Below are 9299 nucleotides of genomic sequence, written 5' to 3'. Positions count from 1 at the left end.
GGGGAGGAGTGGGGGAGGTGGACCGGTGGGGTGGTTTTTTTTTTCTGTGCGGTTCAGATGCGACGTCAGGTCGATGTCGGTTAGGTGGGGTGTTAGCAGAATAAGAAAGCAGTGTGCATAATAAGGTCTTAAGGGGTGTTATCATAATAGACCCACCCTATATATATATATATATATATATATATATATATATATATATATATATATATGGCTTTTTCACAGCATCTCTATCATCATTATCAGTACATCCTACGCAGGTGAGTTAGGATGCACTTGATCCCAGGAAGGTATCTATTCTTCAAACCAGAGGAGTGCTTCAAACTAACAACAATACATAATATCCAACAAAAGAGGGTCGTGCCACAGCCGCAGAATACATGGCTCAGTCTAGATATCAGCACGAATCAAGTTGTGCATATTTGCTGTTGGCATGAACCACATCGTCGCATGTCAGGTTTGCAAAAGCCATCCATCGCATGGAAGCTTGATGCCTTTGACACACTGAAGATTACCTGGCAATAAGCTGTGTCGACGAATCTCTGGATATGATGATTCATGAAACCCATGGTATGATGTGTAAACACAGCCCCCCTCGCGAATGGAAGTTGCATAGCACAGTAATCATCGCCGGTGATATGATCGATGATTGGTTGGATGATCGGATAATTGAGCCCGAGGAACAAGGAGTGGTTGCCGAGGCTGTAAACCCGCCTCTAGTTGAATACGCCTGGCCCAACGGAGCTAGGATCTTTCTTGAACACGAAGCAGCCATAGCCATCAATGTCACGAACGCCCCATGCATTGTACTGCATGTGGTTTGATGTAATGGTTTGGTTAATTTGGTACGTGCGAATGAGCATCAAATGACCGCCGTCATCTGGACGAGCGATAAACCACCACCCATCGGCTGGTATGATTCCAGGTCCTGGAATTATGAAGGCCAGCGCATTTGCATCTGCTGCAACAATTCAAATTGGAGACCAAAAGGACAAAAATAAACAATCATGTTCAGAGTATGTGTGGAATTAAGATTATTATAACAGTGACACATATCATAGACAGAGAATTGCAATGTCGTGGTCATAATCATACCCCAAGTTAAAAAAAAGCCAATGGCTTTCATATTCTAGCAACATGTCATGGTTTAAACATCATGTAACAATGAGAGGAAAACAGCTATGACAGCGCCTACTCATATTCTACCATAGCACTTACTACTACTGTTCTCATATCAACTCTAAGCAATAACATGCATTGTTATAAAAATCTTGTAAACGAGAGTAACATATAGCAATCATGATGTTATGCTCATAATATGTATTCTAACAATCATTAGATGCCAATTGTTCTCATATCAACTCTAACAATAACATGTGTGGTCACAAAAATCTAGGAAATGAGAGGAACACATAGCAATGATGTGGTTATAGACATGCTATGCATTATAAATTTGTAACAAATGAACAGGCAGTCGTATTCATAAGGTAAAGATGAGATGAGATAGAATAATTACACGACGATAGATTCCACCAGTATAGGCAGCCAATTTGTGCGTCGACCGCGTAAATGATGCCATCGTACACTATAGCATCAGACAGAAATGGTGCCTCAACAGGATTGATGATGAGCCATAACCATGTATGGCGACCGGATTCCAGATAGACTAATCCCATGTTGAACAAGGCAATGAGCTTGTAATCCATGTAGTCTTCTGATGGTGTGCGCACTTCGCAGATTACAACTTTCTGCAAACAGAGGTCGAGCCAAAAGCTTGATGCGTCTCGTGCGTAGTAGGCAGGAGTGTCCGGCGGGCCGCGAGGCTCGATGTCGGCGGTATCCAATGATGGAAGGGTGATCTCTCGCTGGGTGTAGATATCCACGAGACGCCACAGACTACCGGTGTGGTGGATGAGGACGATCCAATTGGCCTTCATGCCCGCCAAGTAGTGGCCGCGCATGAAGGACATGTGGACGGGTAGTGATAGCATGTCGAGGGGAACCACTGCAACCTCCATAGGATCGTCAAGTCGGTGTCCGGGCCACCTGCGAGGATCGGGCATCAGCAAGCAGGGTGTCTTGAAAAGAGCCGGCGGGTTGCAGACGAGTAGACGGTACAAAGACACCGAGCATGCGGCCAGACGGACGGTGCTGAGTAGGTCCATACGACTACAGATCTGCTCCAAGAGAACATTGGGGAGGGAATTCCAATCATGGCTCTGCGTGTCAGTCGGTTCTGCCATTGGGGTTTTTGGTGCCTGCGAGCTAGCGGGGAAGTGGATTCGGGCGGGCGAGCGAAGAAGCTTCTCCTCGTGTGGTCGAGCAGTGAGCGGGGGATATGGTACGCGCGAGCTACCGAGGAAGATGGCGTGGGCGGGCGAGCAGTGAGCGGGGGCAAATGGTGTGCGGCCGACGATGGGGAAGAGAGGAGGAAGAAGAAGAGAGGAGGAAGAAGAGTGGAAGATGGGGAAGAAAGTGCATTAAATCTCAATTCTACTAGTACTACTACCAGGATATACCGTCCTTCGGAGTGTAAATAGTTACACTGATGACATGTGGGTCTACCACAAGAGGGCCCATATGTCAGTTAATGGAGGACAGAGGTGCATAGGCGTATTTGCGGAAGCGTGCTCTAGTGGCAAACATGATGGCAGTACTGGGTAAGGCTGATTTAGTAACAGCAACACGCTGGTTCAGCTTATTAATGACGTGTCCCATCTGCTGCAGCGTGTATTGTCACTTCACTGCGAAGACTAGTTGAATAGTTCTCTCTGACCGAGATGGGGAATAATGGATCGCGAGGACTTCCTTTCTACAATATCCCTATGCCTCTACGCTCACTTCACTCATTTTGCTTCGTACCTAGTCACTTGTTGAAATCTGTAGAAAGACAAATACTCCATATTTGGGAACAGAGGGAGGCTTTTACTCCGTACTATTGGGAACAGAGGGAGTATCACCATATGGAGGGAACAGAGGAAGCTTGAAATATGAACATGTCAATGGCAGGGAGTAAGCCCCATGCATGCATGCATGCATGCAACATGCAACACTCACACGTACATAGGGACGCGCGCAACACTCACGCACCCATGCGGCACACAGCACACGACGCAACACACACATCTCATGCTCAAGTGCTCAACCTACTCCCTACGTCCGTGAAAGACTATACATTTAGAGATTTACACATTGACCAGGGCATAATTAACGCCCAAAAGTAGCAGACTTATGTGTGCATGCGACCATTGAGATAAGAAGAATAAATGAAGGCCATTGCATGTTGTAATTAAGGATAGACATGTAGCCTATACCTATAGCACAAGTTGGTTCATTAGTCAATCAATATCGATTTAGATTAAAGGCTAAATGCATTGGAAGTGTAGATGTACATTATGTACCACACTCTTTGTTTTGTAGCCGATGTACACTCTTTGTTGGAAGACCGAGGGAGGACACGTGCATGCACTCACATACGCAGCCAGGGCGGTTCGCGCGCAAGGGTTGGACTCGTGTCGCGCCTGCGTAAAGTTTTGTTTAACTGATTTCTTTGCTCTACCAACTGATAGGTGGGACCCAGAAACCAGGTGAAAATTTAACCAGTCATCAAAGTGCCACGTCGACTATCTGGCCGGTCAGTAGGGTGCAATACGGTGCTCTACGATGAGCTAGTGATTGTATAATCGCCGCAAAACTATATATAGTGACCGTAAAGAGCGTATTGTTACATACGTTGACCGCCAATGTATTTTTCTCGTTTCAAATTAAGCCATATTAATCGGAAAGGACGCAGTATGGACTACTACTAGTACTAGTACTCCTTTGATGTGTCCCGTCAACTCGCCGAATGAGGAGAAGCTTGCTTACTACGCCTCTCCCTCGCCCACACGCACGGTGGTTCACAGGATGAGGAGAGGGTTTTGACTACATCGCCCTCTCCCTCTCCCTCCCTCTCCCTCTCCCTCGCCCTCGCCCTAGCGGTGGACGTGCAACAGTTCAATCAGTGTCAGATTGCCAGAAGCATATTGTACTGTAGTATCATCATTGTTGGACCTTCCGAAGAGGCGAAGAGCCAAGTGCAAGGTTCACACGAGTATGAACTGTTGAACCTCCCGAAGAGGCAAAGAGCCAAGCGCAAGGTTTTATAGGAGTTGTCGTCCTAGTAGGAGTGTACTAAAACTATAGCGAACGATGCTACTGTATGATGCTGCCACGTCACGTATATCCAAAGCTGTGCCACCTTTTTTTTTCTCAAAGAGTGTGTTGGATCCCGTGCAACAACCACACAAGTTGCACGTACACATAACACATTTACTAGTAATAAATTCAAAAGGACAAATGCCAGTATGCCACACAAGTTCATCTCCAATTCATGTGATAAATTTGTGCATGACTAGTCTACATATATTCACAGCGATACCGTTCACAATTACCGTACTCCACTTACACGTTATAGATGGGCTACATGCATGTCCTCCTCCAGGTTCCAGTCCCAGGTGTTCTTCATGGATGGCACGATCCATACGGTGGGCAACGGGAATCATTGTCGCAGCTTTCTAGTCCGGTTCCACACGATGGAGACTTATCCAAGCTGAAGCGGCATAAATCAGGGATAGCGTGTCCCAGCATGTCGTTCATCCGGCGGTGTGCAATGAAGATACAACCATGCTTCATGAATGGCAGGCCTTCCTTGTCGTGCACTGAAGGTGGCATCCGCTTCACAATGGGGTAGCTGTCCCCGATGAAAAGCGAGTACTCTCCAAGAGTGTTCCTCGGCACCCACGTAGCATCACGGGGGTCGAACTCGGCGCCGTTCATCTGGTACACGCGACATCCCAGATCTGGTCACATGGTGACTTACATAGTCAAGGTCCACGCGTAATAATGTTGTGTTCAAATTTGGCGGTCAGTAATACTGTGCAGCAAATAGTACTACTCCGGTATAGAGGAAGTAAAATAACCGGCTTGTTATATATAGCCACTCTTGGCTACATGGATGAGATAGTAAGACATGTGTAAGGGCATATTTAGCCCCAAGATGTTTTGGTGATTGATGACAATGCTTGTGCGGACTAATCGTGTGCGTTAAGTTCTTTCAGAGATTCATCCTTTGGCACGAGACGATTATCTCCCCTCGGTGTTTTATTCAAGACGGTGTAGCTCCTTCGTCTCGTTGTTGGTGGACTAGTTTCGTAGGAGTCACCGTACTGTCAAGAGGGGATCCGCTTTGGTAAGGCTAGGGTGGAATCAACACGTACACATCCATATCACACCCGTCGTTTTCCTTCCACTTCATTGGAGCTGCCCTTTTTCCCCTGAGTATGCCTTGTCCTGCCCCAGCGGTAGTACCGCGGTCCACAGCGGTAGTACCACCGAAGCACCCCAGCGGTAGTACCGCTCTCCAAGCGGTAGTACCGCTTGTGGTCTTCGGTCGTAGTACCGCAGTGCTTCCGGGCTACTACCGCCTCGATTCGAGAACGAAGTTTTTCGTGTCGGGTTTTGGGGTACTAAGGGCGGTAGTAGTGGCGGTAGTACCGCTCCAAGCGGTAGTACCACGCCTACCCCCACGGTAGTACCGCCCTGGGGTCAGGACCCTGTCAGCGCGGCAGTACCGCTGGGTAAGAGTGGTAGTACCTCCCTAAGCGGTAGTACCGCCCTGCCCAAGCGGTAGTACCGCTCTGTGCGGGGCTGCTCAGTGGAATAACGGTTGGATTGGTTCCCCCACTATATAAAGGGGTCTTCTTCCCCAAAGTTGACCCACCTCTTTCCCCCAAAGCTCCATTGTTGCTCCAAGCTCCATTTTCGCTCGATCTCTCTCCCTAGCCAATCAAACTTGTTGATTTGCTCAGGATTGGTTGAGAAGGCCCAGATCTACACTTCCACCAAGAGAAATTTGATTCCCCCCACTTATCCCTAGCGGATCTTGTTACTCTTGGGTGTTGAGCACCCTAGATGGTTGAGGTCACCTCGAAGCTATACTCCATTGTGGTGAAGCTTCGTGGTGTTGTTGGGAGCCTTCAAGTGTTGTGGAGATAGCCCCAATCTTTTTTGTAAAGGTTCGGTCGCCGCCTTCAAGGGCACCAATAGTGGAATCACGGCATCTCGCATTGTGTGAGGGCGTGAGGAGATTACTGTGGCCCTAGTGGCTTCTTGGGGAGCATTGTGCCTCCACACCGCTCTAACGGAGACGTACTTCCCCTTAAAAGGAAGGAACTTCGGTAACACATCCTCGTCTCCACCGGCTCCAGTCTTGGTTATCTTGTGCCTTTACTTTTGCAAGCTTACTTGTGTTGTATCTATTGCTTGCTAGTGTGCTAGTTGTCTTTGCATCATATAGGTTGTCCATGTAGTTGCACATCTAGACAACCTATTTCGTTGCAAGGTTTAAATTGTTAAAGAAAAGTCTAAAAATTGTTAGTTGCCTATTCACCTCCCCTCTAGTCAACCATATCGATCCTTTCAATTGGTATCAGAGCCTCGTCTCTTTATTAAGGACTTTGCCGTCCGAAGAGTATGGTTGACACCCACGACGGTGCGGAGGAGCACTCCGGTGTGAATCCCATCTCGTCTTCGGCCGAAGGGGGAACCTCGGTCTTAGTGAGGAATTCAATGTGGCTTTAGACACATTGAAAACCTCCATGACGGCCGAGGTTAAAAGCATGTTTTCTGAATTCCTAGACGGACTTAAACTATCTACCTCGCCGATGAAAGTGGGTGATCCCACTAACAAGGTGACGGATGCTACCTTCGACAAGGGGGAAGCTAACAGTGAAAAGAGTCCGTCTACTAGCGGTAGAAATGGCACCGGCATCTTTGCCAATGTGAAACCCCCAGTGTATAGAGGACCGATCCCCTCTACTCATTTGAATCATGCCGGTCCTCCTCCTAAATATGTGAAAAATGAAGATTTTGATTCTTGGGTTTATCGCTTCAAGCGTCATTTAAAACATGTGAACACTAACCTTTGGAGAATCATTGAAGAAGGTTTCTATCCTCATGATCCAAGCAACTTCACCCCTCGAGAAGAAGTGGACAATCAATTCAATATGAGTGCTCTCTTCATCATCCAAGATGCAATCCTTCCCGAAGATCTCCCTCATCTTCGACCTCATGTCATGGCTAAAGAAGCATGGAAATGTGTTGAGTCTCTCTATCGAGGAAGTGCTAGCATTCAACGCTCCAACTATGAAGTGGTGCAAGATGAAGCCGATGAGTTTGCAATGAAAGAGGATGAAGAACCTCGTGAGCTCTTTCGAAGAGTGACCAAACTCATGGTCGCACTCCGAGATCATGGGAGCAAGGACACAGATGACAATTGGATCAAGCGCAAGTTCCTCAAGGCCATGATGCCCTACAACAAGGCCATGTCCTCCGTCATTCGCCAAAGACCGGACTTCCACTCCATGACCTCAGGTGAAGTGTTGGATGAGTTTGTTGCAATGAGAATCTTGGACAAGACCGCCGACAATGCGGTGCTCCATTCTCAAAGGGCAAAGAAGCCCAATCTTGCCTTGAAGGCCAAGGTTAGTGTGGAAGAAGAAGAAGAGGAGGAAGATGAGGAGAGCAACCCCGAAGACACGAAGTATGATTATCATGAGCACATGGCTCTTGCCTCAAGACAATTTTGGAGTAAGAAGAATACAAGACCCAACTTCAACAAGAACAAATCAAGTGGCCTCAAGGGCAAGCAACAAGTTAGAACTTGTTTCAACTGTGGCAATGTGAGCCATTTCATTGCGGATTGTCCTTACGAGAAGCGGGAAGACAATGATGGCAAGTTCATCCGAAAAGACAAAGCCAAGTCCTTCCCCAACAAGAACAACTTCACCAAGAAGACTCCCACTCGCGGTTTGGTTGTTCAAGAAGAATACCGTGAGGATGACGATGATGATGAAGATAGTGAAACAATGGCCATGGCATCCGTTGCCATTGTCACAACTCCCCGGGTGTCTCTCTTTGATTCACCTAACGAGAACATCACCGCCAAGTGCCTCATGCCTAAGGCCACCAACAAGGTAACCCCCAATATCAAAACCACCATTATTCCTAACCTCCTTCAACGGATGACTTTGATAATGGTAAGGGGTCCAATGAGGAGGTTAATGAATTTGAGTCCTTCATGAGTAAGCTCAAGGGCAAATCCAAGAAGCACTTCGTTGCTCTCTTGGAACAACTTGGTGAAGACAATGACATGATAGAGGCTCACGAAGAAACCATCTCTAAGATGGAAGGTCATAGTCGTGATTACGCCGATGAGATATCAGATCTATCTAATGATCTCGAGAAAGAGCGTGGGCATCGTTTGGCTCTTGAGGAGTCACACAACGATGACCATGCCAAACTAAAGAAAGATCTTGATCATGCTCTTGTTGTGTCTCGTGTTCTAACTTCCGAGAAGGCTAAACTTGGGGTTGATCATGCTAGACTCAAGGAGGAGTTTGATGTACTTGACAAGGCCCATAAGGTCTTGAAAGGTGCTCATGCAAACCTCAAGGAGTCTCATGCTCAACTCCAAGTTAAGCTTACCAAGGAAAATGCCACATTTCCTCACATGGTCTTATTTGATAATGCAAATGCTACTAACCCATGTTGTGAGCATGTGCATCTTGTGGAGGAGAATGCCAAGTTGAAGGATCAACTCGAGAAAGGTCTTGTGTCATGCATACAAGGCGAGAAGAACTTAAATGACCTTTTGAGCAATCAAAAGGAAGTTGTGGGCAAGGAGGGAGTTGGGTTCACGCCCAAGTCCAAGAACAAGAAAAAGAACAAGGAGAAGAATAACAAGACCAATCGACCTCCCCCGCTCAAGCAAACCTTTGTGAAGGAGGGAGAGGGTGCTCCTAAGGAGAAGAATAACAATGTGAAGAGTGGTGATGCCAAAGAGCGCAAGGCCATCTCTCCCAACAAAGCCGGCGACTTTAACCCCTCTTATGTGTTGTGCCATGCTAGTGATGGGCATATTTATGCTAAATTTGTTGGTTCTTCTTATGAGTACATTGAATGGTCTATTTGGGTTCCTAAGACCCTTGTTACTAACATCAAAGGACCCATTACTCAATGGGTACCTAAAACCAAGCATTGATATCTTGTAGGTGTTTGCTTCCGGTGGGGGATCATGGTTGCTCGATAGTGGAGCAACAAATCATATGACCGGGAGCAAGGACTTGGTGGTGGACGTGCACAAGATCCCATCTATGCCCACCAATGTCGAATGGGGTGATGCCTCACATTCTAAGGTATTGGGTCTTGGCAAGGTTGTCATTTGTCATGATCTAACGATCGAGAAAGTCATGCTTGTTGAG

Source organism: Triticum dicoccoides, chromosome 6B, assembly GCF_002162155.2.
Source record: "Triticum dicoccoides isolate Atlit2015 ecotype Zavitan chromosome 6B, WEW_v2.0, whole genome shotgun sequence".
In the NCBI taxonomy this organism is placed as follows: Eukaryota; Viridiplantae; Streptophyta; class Magnoliopsida; order Poales; family Poaceae; genus Triticum; species Triticum dicoccoides.
This window is presented reverse-complemented; position numbering follows the sequence as displayed.